The sequence below is a fragment of the Leucopleurus acutus genome, assembly GCF_964270905.1.
Source record: "Leucopleurus acutus genome assembly, chromosome: 12".
NCBI classification, from domain to species: Eukaryota; Metazoa; Chordata; class Mammalia; order Artiodactyla; family Delphinidae; genus Leucopleurus; species Leucopleurus acutus.
This window is the reverse complement of record NC_139154.1, coordinates 40,520,538-40,538,275: the sequence shown is the minus strand read 5'-3', so window position 1 is coordinate 40,538,275 and position 17,738 is coordinate 40,520,538.

Here is a 17,738-nt window from a genome sequence, read left to right as displayed (position 1 = left end):
AGCATCCCCAATTATTTATTGGATAAGTAGATGCGTGTAGGGAATCTACTGTGCAGAGATTTGCTTAGTACCTTCCGTGTGTCTTGCACAGACAGATGCGAAAAGGACAGAATCACAGTGTTCAAGATGGAGAGGCCAGTGATAACTAGCAGAAACAAAACGTGAACCTTGCCCTCGGGGGCTCACAGGCTAATGTGGAGTGAAGACAGGCACCCAGACAACTATCTATAAAACAAAGAAGAATGGAACAACAAGAAATAAAGTTATAAGGAGTGTGGGAGCACCAGGAAAGCAGCAGTTAAATCCTACTTGGAAGGGGTAGTCAGAGAAGGTGCCGGTGAAAACGATATTAAACTGAGCCTTCAGGTTCAAGAAGAAATTCTTGTCAGTGCTATAGGCAGAGGGAATAATAAAATAATAAATAAATCAAGTAAAAGATTGGGATGGTATTTTCTCCTTAAATCTTCCAACAAAACCATGGGTTAAATGTCAGGGACATCCTCTGCAATAAAGGAACTTTTATTTTAAAATGTCTAGTCCACTGTGGACTGATACTTTTGATAAATACAGTAAAAATGCCAGAACGATATCAGTTTGCTATAAAAAGTTCTAGGGACTTCCCTGGTGGTGCAGGGGTTAAGAAACCGCCTGCCAATGCAGGGGACACGGGTTCGAGCCCTGGTCGGGGAAGATCCCACATGCCGCAGAGCAACTAAGCCTGTGCGCTGCAACTACTGAGCCTGCGCTCTAGAGCCCGCGCGTCACAACTACTGAAACCTGCGTGCCTAGAGCCCATGCTCCACAACAAGAGAAACCACCGCAATGACAAGCCCGCGCACCGCAATGAAGAGCAGACCCCGCTCGCCGCAACTAGAGAAAGCCCGCGAGCAGCAATGGCTGCGCAGCCATAAATAAATAAATTTGTTTTTTAAAAAAGTTCTAAATGCTTGCTCTCACTTTCTGTACTTATCTCATTGTAGACCAATAAATGAACATTTTGAGAGGCACTGACCTAGGAGCATGTTGATGGCATCCAAGAAAAAGTTGAGCAACATTACTGTGTGACTTAGAAGCACGTAAACATTTGTCAGGTTGCAGAGGCAGCGCATGGCTGGGCCGGACTCAGCCACGGAGGACGCACATGTCAAGCTGTAAAAATCAACCCTGCCCCCTTACTCCTTCAGTTTTTACCTCCAGTGCCTGTGAATTCTATGGAGGACATGGGCCACCGTAGAATTAAGGATGATGTGAGACCTTTAACTCTGCTACTCTATTAAGTCAGTCTTTTCCTGATAGGCTTTTCTTTTGTTTTTTTTAAGAAACTATCAGAAGTGTTGTGCTTTGATCCCTGCTACTCCAAGGAGTCCGGCGAGGGCGGGATATGCAATGTTTCTAGGTTAGGAACCTTGGGGTCCCACAGAAAGTGTTTTACTATATAAGTGTTATGCACACATACAGTAGAGTTACTAATTCCAATAATACTGTCATCTTCCATGAAAGATGTTTTCCAATTATTCAAATTTAAACCTGCATTTAAGTTAAATGAACTAGACCTGCCATGACTTCAGAAGTAAAAGCATACATTGGCTGGTCAGCCAGTAACTTTACAAACCCACGTGATCACATGTCCTAAGATTGTAAGAGGGAGAGGTTTCATTAGCAGAGAGTTCAAGGGAAATAACTCCTTCCCATCAGAACTCTGATAAGAGGAAAAGGAGTGAGACGAGGAAAAAAACTCTGTGAACTCTCCTATTCAACATTGTACTGGAGGCCTAGTTAGCACCTTAACAAAAACAAGTGAAAAACAAAAAGACAGAAGAGATATAAAAATGGGGGGGGGGAAGAGACAAAATATATTATTTGTAGGTAGTATATTTTTTTATATTGGAAATGCAAGATAATCTATGATTCATTATTAGAATGGTTTGGAGAGTTTGGCAAATTTACAAGATACAAATTCAGTATAAAATTGATTATATTTTTATATGCCAACAGTAAACATCTAGAAATTTTCATTTAAAATAACATACCTTTATAATAGCAGCAATAACAATTGAAAACCCTGATAATATTTAGAAATAAATCTAACAAAAGATGTGCAGGGGACTTATGGAGAATATGATAAAATTTGGTTGAAAGATTTAAGAAACAGTGAAAGATAATTAAGGGATATACACACAACGTCCTTGGAGAAGAAGACAATATTGTAAACTTGCCAAATCTCCCCAGATATATGTAAAAATTCAATGCAATTGCAGTTAACATCCATACAAAGTTGTGTATGGGACTTGAAAGAAAATGACTCTACACGCGCATCGCGATGAAGAGTGGTCCCCGCTTGCCGCAACTAGAGAAAGCCCTCGCATAGAAACGAAGACCCAACACAGCAAAAATAAATAAATAAATTACTAATTAAAAAATGACTCTAAAATGAATAGGAAAGAACAAAGAGGAAGATCCAAACACCCTTGGAGAAGGACAAGGCCAATGATTTGCCTTCCTAGATACGGAAACTTGTTGAGAAGAAGGCAGAGGTGGAGGAAGACGTAAAGAGGGGAAAATAGAGAAGGAGGGGAGGGGATGGGAGGGGGGGAGAGGGAAGGGAAGGGAAAGGTACAAGAAGGAAATGCTATAGAAATTTTGAAAAAATTGGTATTGGTATAGGAAAAGAACAGATCACAAACTTTATGAAAAACTTAGAATGCAGATCTGTGGACAAGTGAGAGATTGTTCAATAATAGATGCTGGGGTATTTAGTTATCTACATGGAAAAATTAATGAAATCGGATCCCTACCTCACAGTATATGCAGAATCAATTCCAAGTTAACTAAACATTTAATTATAAAGGGAAAGCCAAAATAAAAGATTTAGAAGACAGTGTCAGAGAATTCCATTATGATCTTGTGGTGGATGGGATTATTAAAAAAGGAAAAAAAATGTTCAAAATATAAAGGAAAAGATTGAGTTTGCTCTCTATGTCCCAGCGTCCCCATCAGTGAGATTAAGATAATAGTATACATGCCTCACGGCAGTGGTTTTCAATGTGTGGTCCTTGACCAGCAGGGCGAGCACCACCTTGTTAGAAATGCAGATTCTCAGGTCCTGTCCCAGACCTACTGAATCAGGAACCCTGGAGTTGTGGCCCAGGGATCTGCATTCACAAATTCTCCAGCTGATTCTGATTGCATACAAAGACCGAGACCACTGCTTTAAAGGATTATTATGAGCCTTAAATGAGATTATATCTACAGAGTGCCAAGCCTAGCACCCAATTCCATAAACTACAAGAGATCAGGATACTTCAGATCCCTCTAAAAACAGGAAGAAAGATGAACCGATGAGTCACTAACACTTTAGTGTGAATTAGTTTAAAGTATTTTGTAGGAAGTGCTTGAAACTACAAAGCAGCGTGCTTTTTAGTAGACTGGTATTTTTTTTTGCATATTTATAAGGAAAACAGATGGCAGACCTGGGGCTCAAAGAGGTGAACATTTTCCCCAAGGTTACCTGAAGAGAATCCAGACTGTTGACTCTGCACTTGGTTCATCTTCCATCCCCCACAGTCCTGTTCAGCATTAAGTACCAGCACCCTATTTGAACAGACTTAATTAAGAGCTTATCACAGCCTTTGCATAGGTTCTGGTTGGACATGGGGACTGAGGAGCTGGCTCTTGCTGAAAATCGAATTCTCAGCGTCCCAAAATCTCCTGTCTAGGGAACTGACTAATTGTGCTTACATCTGCCCTACTTTCTGATGAGGGCAGGAAAATAGGACCTTGATCTGCAAGAAGGCATGCGTCTCTCATTCCTCCTAAAAATAAAAGAAACATTGTAACCAAAACTCACACAAACTTCCATCTAAACAGATCTAAAGAGGTCACTCACTCTAATTCATTTACTCTGTTAGCCAGCTAGTGGTTTAAAGGTGACACAGAACACACGCAGATAAATGAAACCTGATGTGTTGTTAGTCTGCACTGACAAAGGTTCTGGTGTGGTGTCACGTCAGAAGTTCACTGTGGTCCCAAGGCATGTGCAATGATGCTAGAGATTTGCAGGGTCATTGTAGGGTTAAAACATTTTTACCTTGTATCAGAGACCAGGCAACACACTAGATGTTGGTGCTTGGGGTCTCACATAAAAGGTGGAATTATTCACCGAGACAGTTACCATGTCTGACAATAGCTGAAGGAAAGGGCAAGAAGGGCTAGAAAATTCTCTTGGCCTTGACCATGAAGACTTTGAGGCATCAGACAGGGCTGTGTCTGCTGGCCTTCTGAAATCTAAGAGTGAGGCCAGCCATTCTAAACAAGAGCCTGGAAACTGGCCCACACAGACAGTGGGATAAAGAGGATATGCACGTTCAGGCGCTGCATCTGCCAGCCATGGTCAAGTTCAAAACCCCCAGTTGTGTGATTCCTATTGCTTTATGCTCCATGCCACTTGTGTCTGTCTCCCTAAAGTTTTCCCTTCGGTTCAGCTCAGGCTTTGGAGAGTCCTAGCCCCTCTCTGGAATGCTAGCAAGAGGCAGGGGGAACTCTTGTGTCTACACTGGTGCCTTAGGATTCCAGACACCACCTGCTCTGCCACAGGAGGCATAGCAGTCCTTAAGGGAAGAGGACCCTCAGGAAGAAAAGGCCTGAACTTTGGAGTTCTGAGCGACATTTTATTTACAACAGCTAAACCTCTAAATCTGGTGAGGAGGATGAATCCTTATACATGAATTTGAATTTTTCATTTTTAAAAATATTTATTTATTTGTTTGTTTATTTATTTATTTTTGGCTGCACTGGGTCTTCGTTGCTGCGCGTGGGCTTTCTCTAGTTGCGGTGAGCAGGGGCTGCTCTTCGCTGTGGTGTGCGGTCTTCTCACTGCGGTGGCTTCTCTTGTTGCGGGGCACGGGCTCTAGGCACGCGGGCTTCAGTAGTTGTGTCACGTGGGCTCAGTAGTTGTGGCTCGTGGGCTCTAGAGCACAGGCTCAGTAGTTGTGCGCATGGACTTAGTTGCTCTGCGGCATGTGGGATCTTCCCGAACCAGGGCTTCAACCTGTGTCCCCTGCATTGGCAGGTGGACTCCTAACCACTGTGCCACCAGGGAAGCCCCAACTTTTCATTTTTTAAAGCGTAAGTTATTTCTAAAAATATAGCCGAGACATTTCCTTCCTTACTGTCCCAAAGTGACAGATCAGAGGAGACACCTTCCCTGCCTCCAGCAACCCTGGGAAGCACACATGTTGAGGAAAAGTACCCTGGGAAGACAGGAAATTTCCCACACATCAGCAGAGCCTTTCTATCTGGAAGCTTCCCTGCCTCTTCCTAGCACGGGATCTACTGGGGAGTTGGGCAGGGGTGAAGATTTCTTGCTGGGACAGACTGTCTCCTCCTCATTTGTCAAGTAACCAGTGCAGCTCACATGTAGAGGAAGTTCACCAAGACCTTCCTGAAATTTTCAGCCTGTGGACTTCGATGACTTTCTAAGTCTTTTCATAGTACAGAAGAGGTTGGAGATTTTCATGGTTTGGCATCTCAGGCAGAAGGAGGCTTCAGCAGAGGCAAAAAGGATTTTGCCATTGAAAAATGATGGGTTTCCAGCAGCCAGTTCAAGCTACTGCCCTGTGGTTGCCCCCAGTATGAGACAGGCCCAAAATGAGGTGTGATTTTCCAGACCAGAGAAGGTGAGCAGGACATCCCCCATTCTCTCTCTCAAGGAATAACAGAGGGAATAAGTCAGGGAAAGAGGGGCAGGACAGAATAAGGGCAAACGCAGAGGGCACCGTACACTGTAGCCTGCCCCAAGCCCCTCCTACCAGCACCTCCACTCGGCTACACTGGCCAAGGCTTGGTGGTCAGACCAGGAAGCCCTTGCCCACCCAAGAAGCCTTCACGCCCTCCCTTTTGGGGAGAATCCAGCTGCTTCTCTATCCTTCTCATTGCTTCTGCCTGGGGCATCCACCTAGGCCTCGCCTGCATGTGTGGCCATCCCAGCAGCTCTCGTTTCTACCTCAGTCAGGTGTGCCCAGTACTGGCCCTGTCTTCAGCAGCAGGAACTCCCACCAAAGATCGAGCCCATGTACTTTCTTCTCCAGCTATGAATTCCTGAGCACTAAGGTTCAAAGGCACATTGTTTCCAATTCCATTTATGTTCTAGTATTGCGCAGAGTGCGCTGAGTCAGGAGCCTAGTCAAGGACATTGACATTGTACAGTTACGTGACATTGTACAAGTCATATGCATTCTCTCAGCTTCAATTTCCACACTGGAAAATGGGAGAATTAATAATAAACACCCTTATAACAGAGCTGTGGTGAGGATCAATGAAAGACACATATGAAAATGCTTAACTACGTCTGGCACAGGCTAGGAGCATCTTTGGTTAGTAAAAGAATACCTTTTTCCTTGTCTAGTAAGGGAGATAACCTTGATTCTGCCAACAATGTACTTTTCACAGCTCTTTGATGAATATTACCTTCAAAAGCTTAGCCTCTAGATTAAAATTTAGCTTCCGGCATTTGCATTTCGAGACATAACACTAAATGCTCTGGTTCAAACAGGTCCTTTTGAGGAATGCTGGGACAGATCACTGCCGAGGGACACAGCAATCGGTGTGCGCCAGCATTTGCATCCACACTTAGCTGGTGCTTTCCTCACATCCGTATTCTCAAAGTGTAGGCTGGGCACCATCTGCACTGAAGTCATCTGGGAAGCTGGTAAACAATGCAGACCGCCAGAAGAATTAAAAGCAGAGTCTCAAAGAGATATTTATACACCCATGATGACAGCACTATTCACAATAGCCAAATATCAGAAGTTACCCAAGGGTCCATCAACAGATGAATGGATAAACATTCATTAGTAGTGTGTGATATATACACACTTCTATATATAACATAGATAATAATAAGGACCTACTGTATAGCACAGGGAACTCTACTCAATATTCTGTAATGGCCTTTATGGGAAAAGAATCTAAAAAAGAGTGGATATATGTATGTGTATAATGGATTGACATTACTGTACACCTGAAATTAACACAACACTGTAAATCAACTACACTCCAATAAAATTTTTTTAAATGTGATATATACAAGCAATGGAATATTATTCAGCCTTGAAAAGAAAGGAAATCCTGACACATGCTACAGCATGGATTAGACTTGAGGATATTATGTTAAGTGAAATAAGCCAGTCACAAAAAGACAAATACATATGATGCCACTTATATGAGGTACAGACAGAAAATAGAGTGGTGGTGGCCAGACACTTGGGGGAGAGGAAAAAGGGGATTTAGTATTTAGCGGTGTTGACCTGAAATACACCGTTAGATATTTCTCCATCCAAAATGGGTTTATTCGGGATCTGAAGAGAGTTGAAACTGGGGGTCTGCAGCAGTGAAGAGCCATGTGCAAGTCCCTGCGCAGCAAAGGAAGGTGAATCCTTTTATAGAAGGGGAAAAGGAAAGCGGGAGGGCTCTAGCAAACAGAGTCCAGGGCTTTTCATTGGCAGTATTTGCCAGGAAAGAAGAGGAGTCTCTCTTCCTCCTTGTTGGGCTCTGCTTTGGTTGCAGGGATTGAGAGCTCCCCCTTCTGGTCTCCCAACTCTATTTAAATGAGGTTTCTGTTTATTCATTTTTTATTGAATACAATAGGTACAGTACTAAGTTATGCAAGATGAAGAGTTCTGAAGATGGATGGTAGTAATGGTTGCATGCAGTGTGAATGTACTTAATGTCACTGTACTGTACACTTAAAATGACAAATTTTATGTTATGTGTATTTTACTACAATTTTTTAAAATTATAATAATTTTTTAAAGCAAAATAAAAATGCAGATTCCTCAACTCATTCTGGGTTCTCAAAATCAGAATTCCTGGTGGTAGGCTCAGGAACTGTTTTAAGAAGTTCTGTATGTGATTCTGATGCACACTTAAAATGTGAGGGCTTCTCCATTAAAAAGAATGAAATAATGCCATTTGCAGCAACATGGATGGACCTGGAGATTATCACACTAGGTGAAGAAAGTCAGACAGAGAAAGACAAATATCATACGATATTGCTTATGCGGAATCTAAAAAAAATGATACAAATGAACTTATTTACAATACAGAAACATTCACAGACCTAGAGAACAAACTTATAGTTACCGGGGTAGTTGGGGAAAGGTTAGATTGCGAGTTTGGGATTGACATGTACACACTGCTATATTTAAAATATATAACCAGGACTTCCCTGGTGACACAGTGGTTAAGAATCCGCCTGCCAATGCAGGGGACACGGGTTCGAGCTCTGGTCCAAGAAGATCCCACATGCGGCGGAGCAGCTAAGCCCGTGCGTCACAACTACTGAAGCCTGAGCGCTTAGAGCCCATGCTCCGCAACAAGAGAAGCCACCGCAATGAGAAGCCTGCGCACCGCAATGAAGAGTAACCCCTGCTCACTGCAACTAGAGAAAGCCGGCACACAGCAATGAAGACCCAATGCAGCCAAAAATAAATAAATAAATAAATTTATAAAAATAAATAATAATAAAATAAAATAGATAACCAACAAGGACCTACGGTATAGCACAGGGAACTCAGCTCAATATTCTGTAATAACCTAAATGGGAAAAGAATTTGAAAAAGAACGGATACTTGTATGGGTATAAATGAATCACTTTGTTGTACACCTGTAACTAACACATCATTGTTAATCAACTATACTCCAATATAAAATTAAAATTTTAAAAATAAAAATTTAAATGAACTTTAAAAATTGAAGGGCTTCTGTTCTACAATATGGCTCACATGTAGCATCTGGAAAACAAGGATATATGTGCCAGTGTATAGGCTGGATCACTCACAGGAAACTTTCACAAAAATATGTAAGGAACCATTGTTTTCATGCTAAATGGAATCACACAATCCACTTTTCTTTTGTTTGTTTGGACCAGGTAAACTGCTGGATGCCCTTCAACCCTCACTCTCAGCATTCCCTGATAGCTCTAGCATTTCTGGGCACACACTCTCTGGCTCTCTTCTCCTTCTGGAACAGAATCACTGCCTGGGGGTAAGGAGCTCCAGCCTGCCTCTTTGTGCTAATTAAAACCCCTTTGCCAAACAAGCACTAAGGAAGAAAGAAGCATGTGAATTCTCAGGGCAGGGAAGCCCTGGAGTAACCTCCTCCAAGACGTCACCCACACAGCATGTCTTTACATCTCTTCACCCAGCCCAGCCCCCCAATCTGCCAACCCCACCTTCTCTGACACCTTTATAACTCTGTCTGCAGGATGGAAAATACATTGGGGACTGTAAGTAAGAGTAGATGGTAGGTGATCCGTAAAGTCAGTGTACAGAGTCCCAGATGAGATTGTGGTGACTTGAGTAAGGGTGTGGCTGGGGGGAGAGAAAGAGAGATAAGTGGATTTAATTTGCATTTAGAAGATAAAACAGAGTTCTGTCTATATTTAAAGGATCCATCATCTGGTCATTAATGAGGTATAATAGTGACTCAAACCAATAAGACACAAGAGGCGAAGGATGCCACCTAAACAACATCCAGAGAGTTTACTCCCCAAAATAGTCTAAGAAAGTAAAGGCCTTTGCTGTACAGGCTGACACAACGAAGGTTAAAGAGGCAGAAAGCCACTGAGAGTTGGCAGGGGGAGAAAAAAGACTGCTCAAAATCCCAGTCTATTCGACTGCTGCCAAATATGCAGCATAAGTGTATCTTCCGGATGGCAGAGAACAGGTTCTCAAAGCGCACACACGCACAAGCACACACACACATGCACAAACACAAACACCCACACAACACCGGAAGATCAGATAGAACATCTACATCTCAAAGGCACAGGAAGAGAAATGCAAGTCCCTCCTAGAAGGGCTTTTGCTTCCATAAGGTCAGAATTCTGAAAAGATGTTCTATCAGGGCTGCTTTTTCTAACTGTGTTCACAAAAAATTAGTTTTGGAATATTGGTCATTTTAGGTTGAGATCTCCTTTAGTATAGTTGCCCCAATCAAGTATTTGCAAGTATAATTATTCAAATATTGTACATGAACCTGGCTGGGGTGTTAGTTGGAGGCTGGCAGTCTGTCGTTCCTTTTTTGTTTTTGTCTTGAAAGCTTTATTCCCCATTCCAAGGTTAGTTTGTCAAAATAAAATTGCTAGTGATGATCGTGTAGTGGGCCAGCATGCTGCTTGTGAGCTTAACTTCTCTAGGATAAAGCTTCTCTAGGTTTTACCCTAGAGTCATTCTTAGCCCTCTTATGTGTCTTGGGTTCTCCCTCTGGTAGTATAAGACCACCATGGGTGCTAGGATCATGGAGTGGCCAGTTCTTAGGCGTGTCCCCGGCAGAGCAACCTTTTAATTAAAATGAGCAGATTTCTCTACTGGGATTGCTGCAGAGTATGAGGACTTGCCTCCACCACTCCTGCAAATTTATTGGTGCCTGAGAAAGCTGTTGCTGGCTGGGAGATGTCCCTTCTTCAGAGCTGAAAGTTCTCACAAGGTATCTTCACTTTTATTTCGACAAACTCTGTTAAGGTAGCCAATTCAAGGAAAAATGACAGGCCAGCCTTCCACCTAATTACCCAGTCCAACCTTACTCAGTGTCTTTCAACTGAGCATAGTCTCTTCCCAGTCTTTTAACTGAGGATAACCCACTCAATGCCTAAACTGATCAAAAACGTCCCCAGTGTCTTTCAACTGAGGAAAACCCAGGTACCTCTTCTTGAAACCAAGTTTCAAAGATAACCCACTCCTCCAGAGAGGAGTTTAACACCACTGACTAAAACTTACGATCAGTAGCCAATAATGGAAGATTCAAGAACCAGGAGAGACTCCCCCAACTTCCTCTGGACTCTCCAAGGAGGTGGACGGACCCAAGAGGTCTCTGCTGGTACCAGGCTCGATTCTTGTAGAGTTCAGGCAAAAGAGAGAAGTCTGCTCTGGGTCCCTTTGCTGGTTGCCAAAACTGTTGACTGAAAAAAGAAAAAAAGTACCACCTAAAAGTTGAGAATTATGCTTTATTCAGTGAACTTTCTGAGGACTTAGGCCCGGAATACAGCCTCTCAGATCACTCTGAGGGACTGCTCTGAAGAGGTCGGGGAGGAGCCAGGATAGATAGGAGTTTTGCAACAAAAACCAGGTGGTCAGAGCATCAAAGATTATTGTTAACTAAAGAAAACCAGACATCTTTAAGTTAATGAATTTAGAGCTTTTCTATGTATGGGAAGATGCAAGAGTCTGGGCTTATTGAAATCATTCCTTTGATCTGCACCTTAACTATCCAGGGCCAGTATCCCCTCAGGGTGCACAGCTAGGGGTGGTTGCAGACACTGCTGGCTTGATGGTCGCAACACTCCTTGTTGTTTCACATAATGATGTGAAGGCACTTTGGCACAAAATAAAATAAAATTGTGTTCACAAACTTTTCGGGATTTGTCATTTCCTTTTCATCTTGCTTAATTGCAGTAACCCAGGCTCCCATCAATCACCATGGAAGATAGCGTGTCAACAGTCATAACTTCTGACTGTGAATTCAGCACATCCAAGAACCAAAGTCCCACCATTGTCTCAGAGAAGCTCTCAGACAAACAGCAAAGCCTGCACCATTGTCACTAGAGCCTAATGGGGACTCCATCTCTCTGGGAGGATGGAATATTTTCTTCCTTCTATGTCATGATAATAAGAGCCATGATGACTGTTCTTGGAAATGGAAGGCCTAGAATATAGGATCAAAAGAAAAAAAAAGGACAATGGAAAACTAATATATCATTAACATGCCTTTGGGGAAGCTCCTTTGGCAACTACAAATGCATTATCCAGGAGCGGTTTGAAGATAAGAATCAATTTAATTAATTTTAAATGGCTTTGCACATTGACAAAGCCAAGGACTAAAAGAAATGAGAACCTGGTTCAGATGTATTCTGAGGAAAGAACCGTTAAGGAGAGAAGACAGAGCTCTGGGAATGCTCAATTCTCTACCCCTGTCAGTGAGCTCAGGGCTGGTTTTCAATTCCACAATCCTTTAACAATTACGTGTAAGTATAACAAGTGTGAAAAGCAGAAGGAGTTTTAAAAGACCTGAATTCAAACCTTGACTCTGCATGTCATTAGTTGGGAAAAGTGAGCGGGGTTCTGGACATATCTAAAACCTCAATTTGTAATTTATGGACAATTTCCGTAGTGGCCATTAAGGTATGATATTAGACTCCAAACACTTCCCTGAAATTCTCTTCATTTATCATAGATATACTTGTGGGGCGCCCTGGCTTATTTTATTATCTGCTCAATCACCTGATCCCATAGTACCTACCTGATTTACATAGTGCCTGGGAGCATGTGTTGGACGATTAGTGGATCCATCACAAAGGTAGCTTTCTGAGCTCTGCACCCAGACATGGAACTTGAAGGAAGTACAAGGCTCCACTTCTGGTCTCTGGGAGTTCTCAGTCATGTTCAAGAGACGACACATACATACCCATGAAAAGTTAATTGCCACACAAGGCAATCTGTGTTTCATGCCCTGTGAACGGCACACTTATTGGTATTGGAAGAGATCAGAGGAAGAGACAAAGGAAGATGAATCTTCCTAGAGAGGAGGGCTAGACTTGACATATGAGTGAAATTCATGTTAAAGTTTTAGAGAGATGTGTTTAAAACCTCCAGCCTAGAGCCCAGCAGATGGGAGGAGCCCAATTTTCCAGATGGGTTCCATCGCCACTGCATCTCTAAAACCATCCCAAGTCTCCTCCATCACCAAAGAGGGACAACGACACCTGAGCTGCTGGTTGGATCTGTCCTTGAGAAGGAGCCCTGGTCCTGGATGAAAGTATGCAAATCCCCCAAAACCATGGCCAAAGAGTTGGTTGAAATTAGGTTGGTACCCCTCCTATGCACCAGTAGATCTGAGTCCTGGGACACTCTCAACAGCAAACCTAGGACTTTGAGGGCCAAGAAGTCAATTCAAGCCAATGTAAGAAACAGTTCTTAAGTATTTGTGTCTATAGCAAGAATTAATATAATGGATAAAAGGATTATTAAGACATGGCCTTTGCTCTTAAGGAGCTCATTGACCAGCGGCATGAGTCGGACAAATATACCTAGAACTACTCTACAAGACCAGATAAGCAAAGTGACAGATGAGCTGTTGAAGTGTCATGACAAAAGCAATTAGATCATATAAGAGAGATCAGGAGAGGTTTCTTGCAGAAGTGGAAATGGCATCCCTGTTCCTGTTCTCTCATACTGAAACTAGAGATATCATAGTATCGTTATGAGAATCAAATACTTTATCCCATGTTAAAAACTAAGGATAGCTCCTGGTACACAGTAACTGCTTATTAACTGTTAGCTACTTTTTGTTATTACCTAAGAACAGTCATGAAGGATGGGTCGCATCTTTAGATAAAAATGAGGCGTGGGGGCTTCCGTGGTGGCGCAGTGGTTGAGAGTCCGCCTGCCGATGCAGGGGACACGGGTTCGTGCCCCGGTCCGGGAAGATCCCACATGCCACGGAGCAGCTGGGCCCGTGAGCTATGGCCACTGAGCCTGCGCGTCCAGAGCCTGTGCTCCGCAACGGGAGAGGCCACAACAGTGAGAGGCCCGCGTACAGCAAAAAAAAAAAAAAAAAAAAAATGAGGGGTGGGAGAGTACAGCTTATTATCAAAGCAAAGATAATATCTGTTCTCACCCAACTGCTTATCTTATAACCAGGGAGGAAAGAATCAGAGATGGGAAGGCATCTGCAAGTGATGGGAAAGTCAAGGGTGTACCCAGGAAGCAGGAAGCATTCTGTTGGAAGTGAAACAGAAGTTTCACAGAGAACAGTGGGAGACAAGGCATAGAAGCAGTTTGGGGAGAGCAGAGTCTGGAGAGTTTGCACAAATTCTTGGCCTCTGCCCATGCTTCCATTACAAATAATAACCCAGTCATGCACATCGTCTTAGTCTGGCGAGGCCTGCAGATGGACCCAGTTCTGAGTGTGGCATCACCACTCAACTAGGAGAATGAACACAGTCTTTAGAGTATTGATATTGCAAGTTTTCAGCAAAGATAGGTGAAGTTATTGATTAGTGCTTTCTCCTGTTCTGTGTCTCCTGGGCTGGACAAACATTAGCTGCATTTGTCTGAGCTCTCCCCTCAGGCTCACTCAGCAGGATAAGGATCGGGCAGACTGTGCAATTCAAGAGTCAGGGATACGGCTGAAAATATACACTTTAGCCATAAGTATAGAGATACACAGCATTTAGGGCCAAGTGCAAAACTCCTTTTCAGGTTAACATTCCTTTGCTGGAAGAAAATAGTAAACACAAGATGAAGTAGCATCACTGAACAGTCAAAAAGTGATGAATGATCAGAGCCCAAAAGTGTGGGTCCAGTGTCAGAGCTCTCAATGGAAGACCTGGAGGTAGTGAGGTTTCCGGAAAGACAGGAGGGTCTACAGGAGTCAAGGAAGACTTCACAGAGATGGAATATGGATAAATGGAGAAAGATCAGGGAGACAAGGAATCTTAACGACGTATTCCATCCATTTATTTGTTAATCAGTATTAAGCACCTGCTGTGTGTCAGGCACTGTGCTAGTCATTACAACAAAGAGCATGGCCAAGTCCCAGTCTTCATGGTGCTTACATATAAGTTCAGGGACAGGAAATAAATGAAAATGAAAACAAATATACAATATATTGTCACAGAATAAGCACTATGCAGGAAAATAAAGTTGGGTTAAGGGAGTGGAAGCATAGTATTGATTGAGTGCTAAGGATGAGTGTATTAGTTTGCTAGATGTACCATAATGCACAACATAGACTGGGAGACTTAAACAACAGAAACTTACTTTCTCACAGTTCTGGAGGCTAGAAGCCCAAGTTCAAGGTGCTTCAAGGTTGGTTTCTTCTAAGTCCTCTCTCCTTGACGTGTAGATGGGCACCTTCTCACTGTGTCCTCACATGGTCTTTTCTCTGTGCACTCCGATCCCTGTGTCTGTCCACATTTCTCCTTCTTGAAGGGACATCGGGGTATAGTCCTCCATGCGACAAGATAGAGTTGGAAGAGAGTCTACCATCTCTCCCTCCAAGGAGACAAGGCCAAGTCAAGGGCTGGTTGTAGACTTGCCACAGAGTTACAATGCTGACATTTTGCAATGGACTTGAGATCTGGAATCTTAAAGAAAACCACCCTCACTCAGTTCTCCATCAACCCCTTACAGTTAACAGTGAGTCAGGCAAAAAGCATGAGCCAGGCTTCCCACAGATTTATGACAATCCTGGAGATTAAAAAGCATAAAAATTTCCACAGTCAACTCTCAATTAGCCACACTATTGGAGCAGAAAGGTTGTGGATCATCCAGATACTTCATATTTGTTGCTATTACATTAAATAGGATTCCCCATCCATTCATGTTACCTCTCCTGGCCTATTCTGTTTATCCAATATATTGAAATTGTCACTCAAGGCATAGGGAATAGTAAATATCTCTTTCCAGTAAAGAATTCAACCTGAATAATTCCCCTGACACTATTCCAACATTCAGAGCCTTTTAGACACAATAATCAATGTAACTTACAGTTGAGTAGAACTTTCTAATTTTCAAAGCAGTGTAATACCTATTTTTTCTATTTACTGCTCAGAACTTTTAGAAGGACCCCTTAATGCCCTGTCCTTTTATTTCTATGAATGGCATTCCTATCTAGAGTAAAATTCTTCCTCTTCTGGAGGAATATGTATCTCTTTGGTGAGTAGCGTGCTTGTAGCCTGTGTAGAGTTAGTATTTAAGACAATACGCATTTGTGGGCTTGTTCTCGTTCTTTCTCTTGAGGCTCTGAAACTCTAATTTATCTCGTAGCTAGTTGAGCAAGCTTCTGCTTTTCAGGCTCTCCCTCTGATGGGGTGTCCCAAGGTCTTGACTGGGAAACGTGTGGGGAGAGAAATTGGGAAGAAGCATGGTTGCAGCTGCAGGCTTCATCCCTCAATCCAGCTTCCCCAGTAATAAAGGTGATATTCACATCTCCACCTATCTGATTCCTATCCCTTTACTGATTGGTATCCAACCCCCTGGACACTGATTGTGAAATTTGGGATTGCCTATCAGACAAAGCCAAAACAACAACAACAACAAAATACAAAATTCAATCAGAAATAATTTTAATATCTAGAAAAACATTGTCCTTGAAAACTAAGAAAAAATAAAAATAATTAAATTGAGTCACACTTGAAGATCTTTTGAATTAGACTAGAAGATGTTTAAATGCCTTGAGAGCCAAAAATGCAAAAATCTCATCTGGGCGGAGATGAAGATTTACCTGTGGCCAGAGGAATTAAAACAAGAATCTTTGTTGTTCGACCTTACTGCTGGGAAAGGTATCTCCTAAATTCACTTAGGATAATCGTTAAATTAGTGGATAAACATCTTTAAACCAAGATGACTTAGAACTAAGTATGCAAATGTATTTAAAAATGACATTTTTAACATTTTTATATTTAGGAAGGATTCTGTAACTTTTTAAAAAAATTGGCCTGTTTTCTTGCAGATGAGGCTTGCAATTTCAATTTAAAATGCACAATTGAATCATTAATTTAGACCTTTTAAAACTGAAAATTTTCCAAGTTTATATTCACAGTATTGGAGTATTTAAGATAATCCAAATTCACCATAATTGTAAGCTTAATTTATTAGATTTATAAGCTATTTAAGTACTTAGGAAGGTTTTATTTATAAGTCAGACAACTGGTGTACTTCTAAATGAAACCAGATATATTAAATCCATAAATACAGCTTGAAACATTAAATCCATAAATACAGCTTGAAATATAAAGGGAACTTAATTAAGTTGTTACAACTCAAACTGTATGTTAAATATGCTAAGTATATAAATAGTATAATAATAACTGTAAATGAACGTAAAAAGTTAAGGAAGAACTAGGTTTTTGAATTTGTAACTATAAAAAATTAAATATTAATATCTGAACCCAGGGTTACTGCTTTCTTTTGCACAGAAAAACCAGCCTTGAGGACAAAACCCACATTAACATATGCTGTGAAAGGAAGAGAAGGAAGTGGCTTACTGACCCTCCCAAGCCAGTATCAGTAGGACAGCATGATAAGGTGGTCAGAGTGTAAGGTCTGGAGTCAGATCCCATCTTTTGTGTGATCTTCTACAAATTCCTTAGTCTCTCTGAGTCTGAGTCTGAGTCTTTTAAATGAGGGCAAATAACAATACCTATCCTACTAGGTTGTTCTGAAGGGTAAATGAGACAATATAAAAAAGAAATTGCTAACTGTAAAATTATAAAATCACACACACACACACCTAGTAGTTATTATTACATAGGGGCATTCTTACAGATAAACTAAGGTACTAGAGGAAGAACTGACCAACATAGCACTGCCCAGTAATGACACAATTAATACTATTCCTTTCCTTTCCTTCCCTGCCCTTTCCTTTCCTTTCCCTTCCTTTCATTTATACTCTGTATTATTCCAGATAGCCAATATTACATTTCAGTCTTCCTGCAAGACAGATGATGCTCTGAATTTCAACCAGTGAAGGGCCAAACAATCGTGTTGATGATTTTGTTGTTGCGGGTCCCTTTTTCTGAAAGTGTGCTCCACACACCAACTGCATCATAAATACTTGGTGTGCTTGGTGCAAATCCAGATTCCTGGATCCCACCCCAGACCTACTGGAGTCAGAATCTCAGACCTTGGAGTCCAGCAACCTCATTCTAACAAGTTTTGTCTGGGAGATTCTTAAGCATA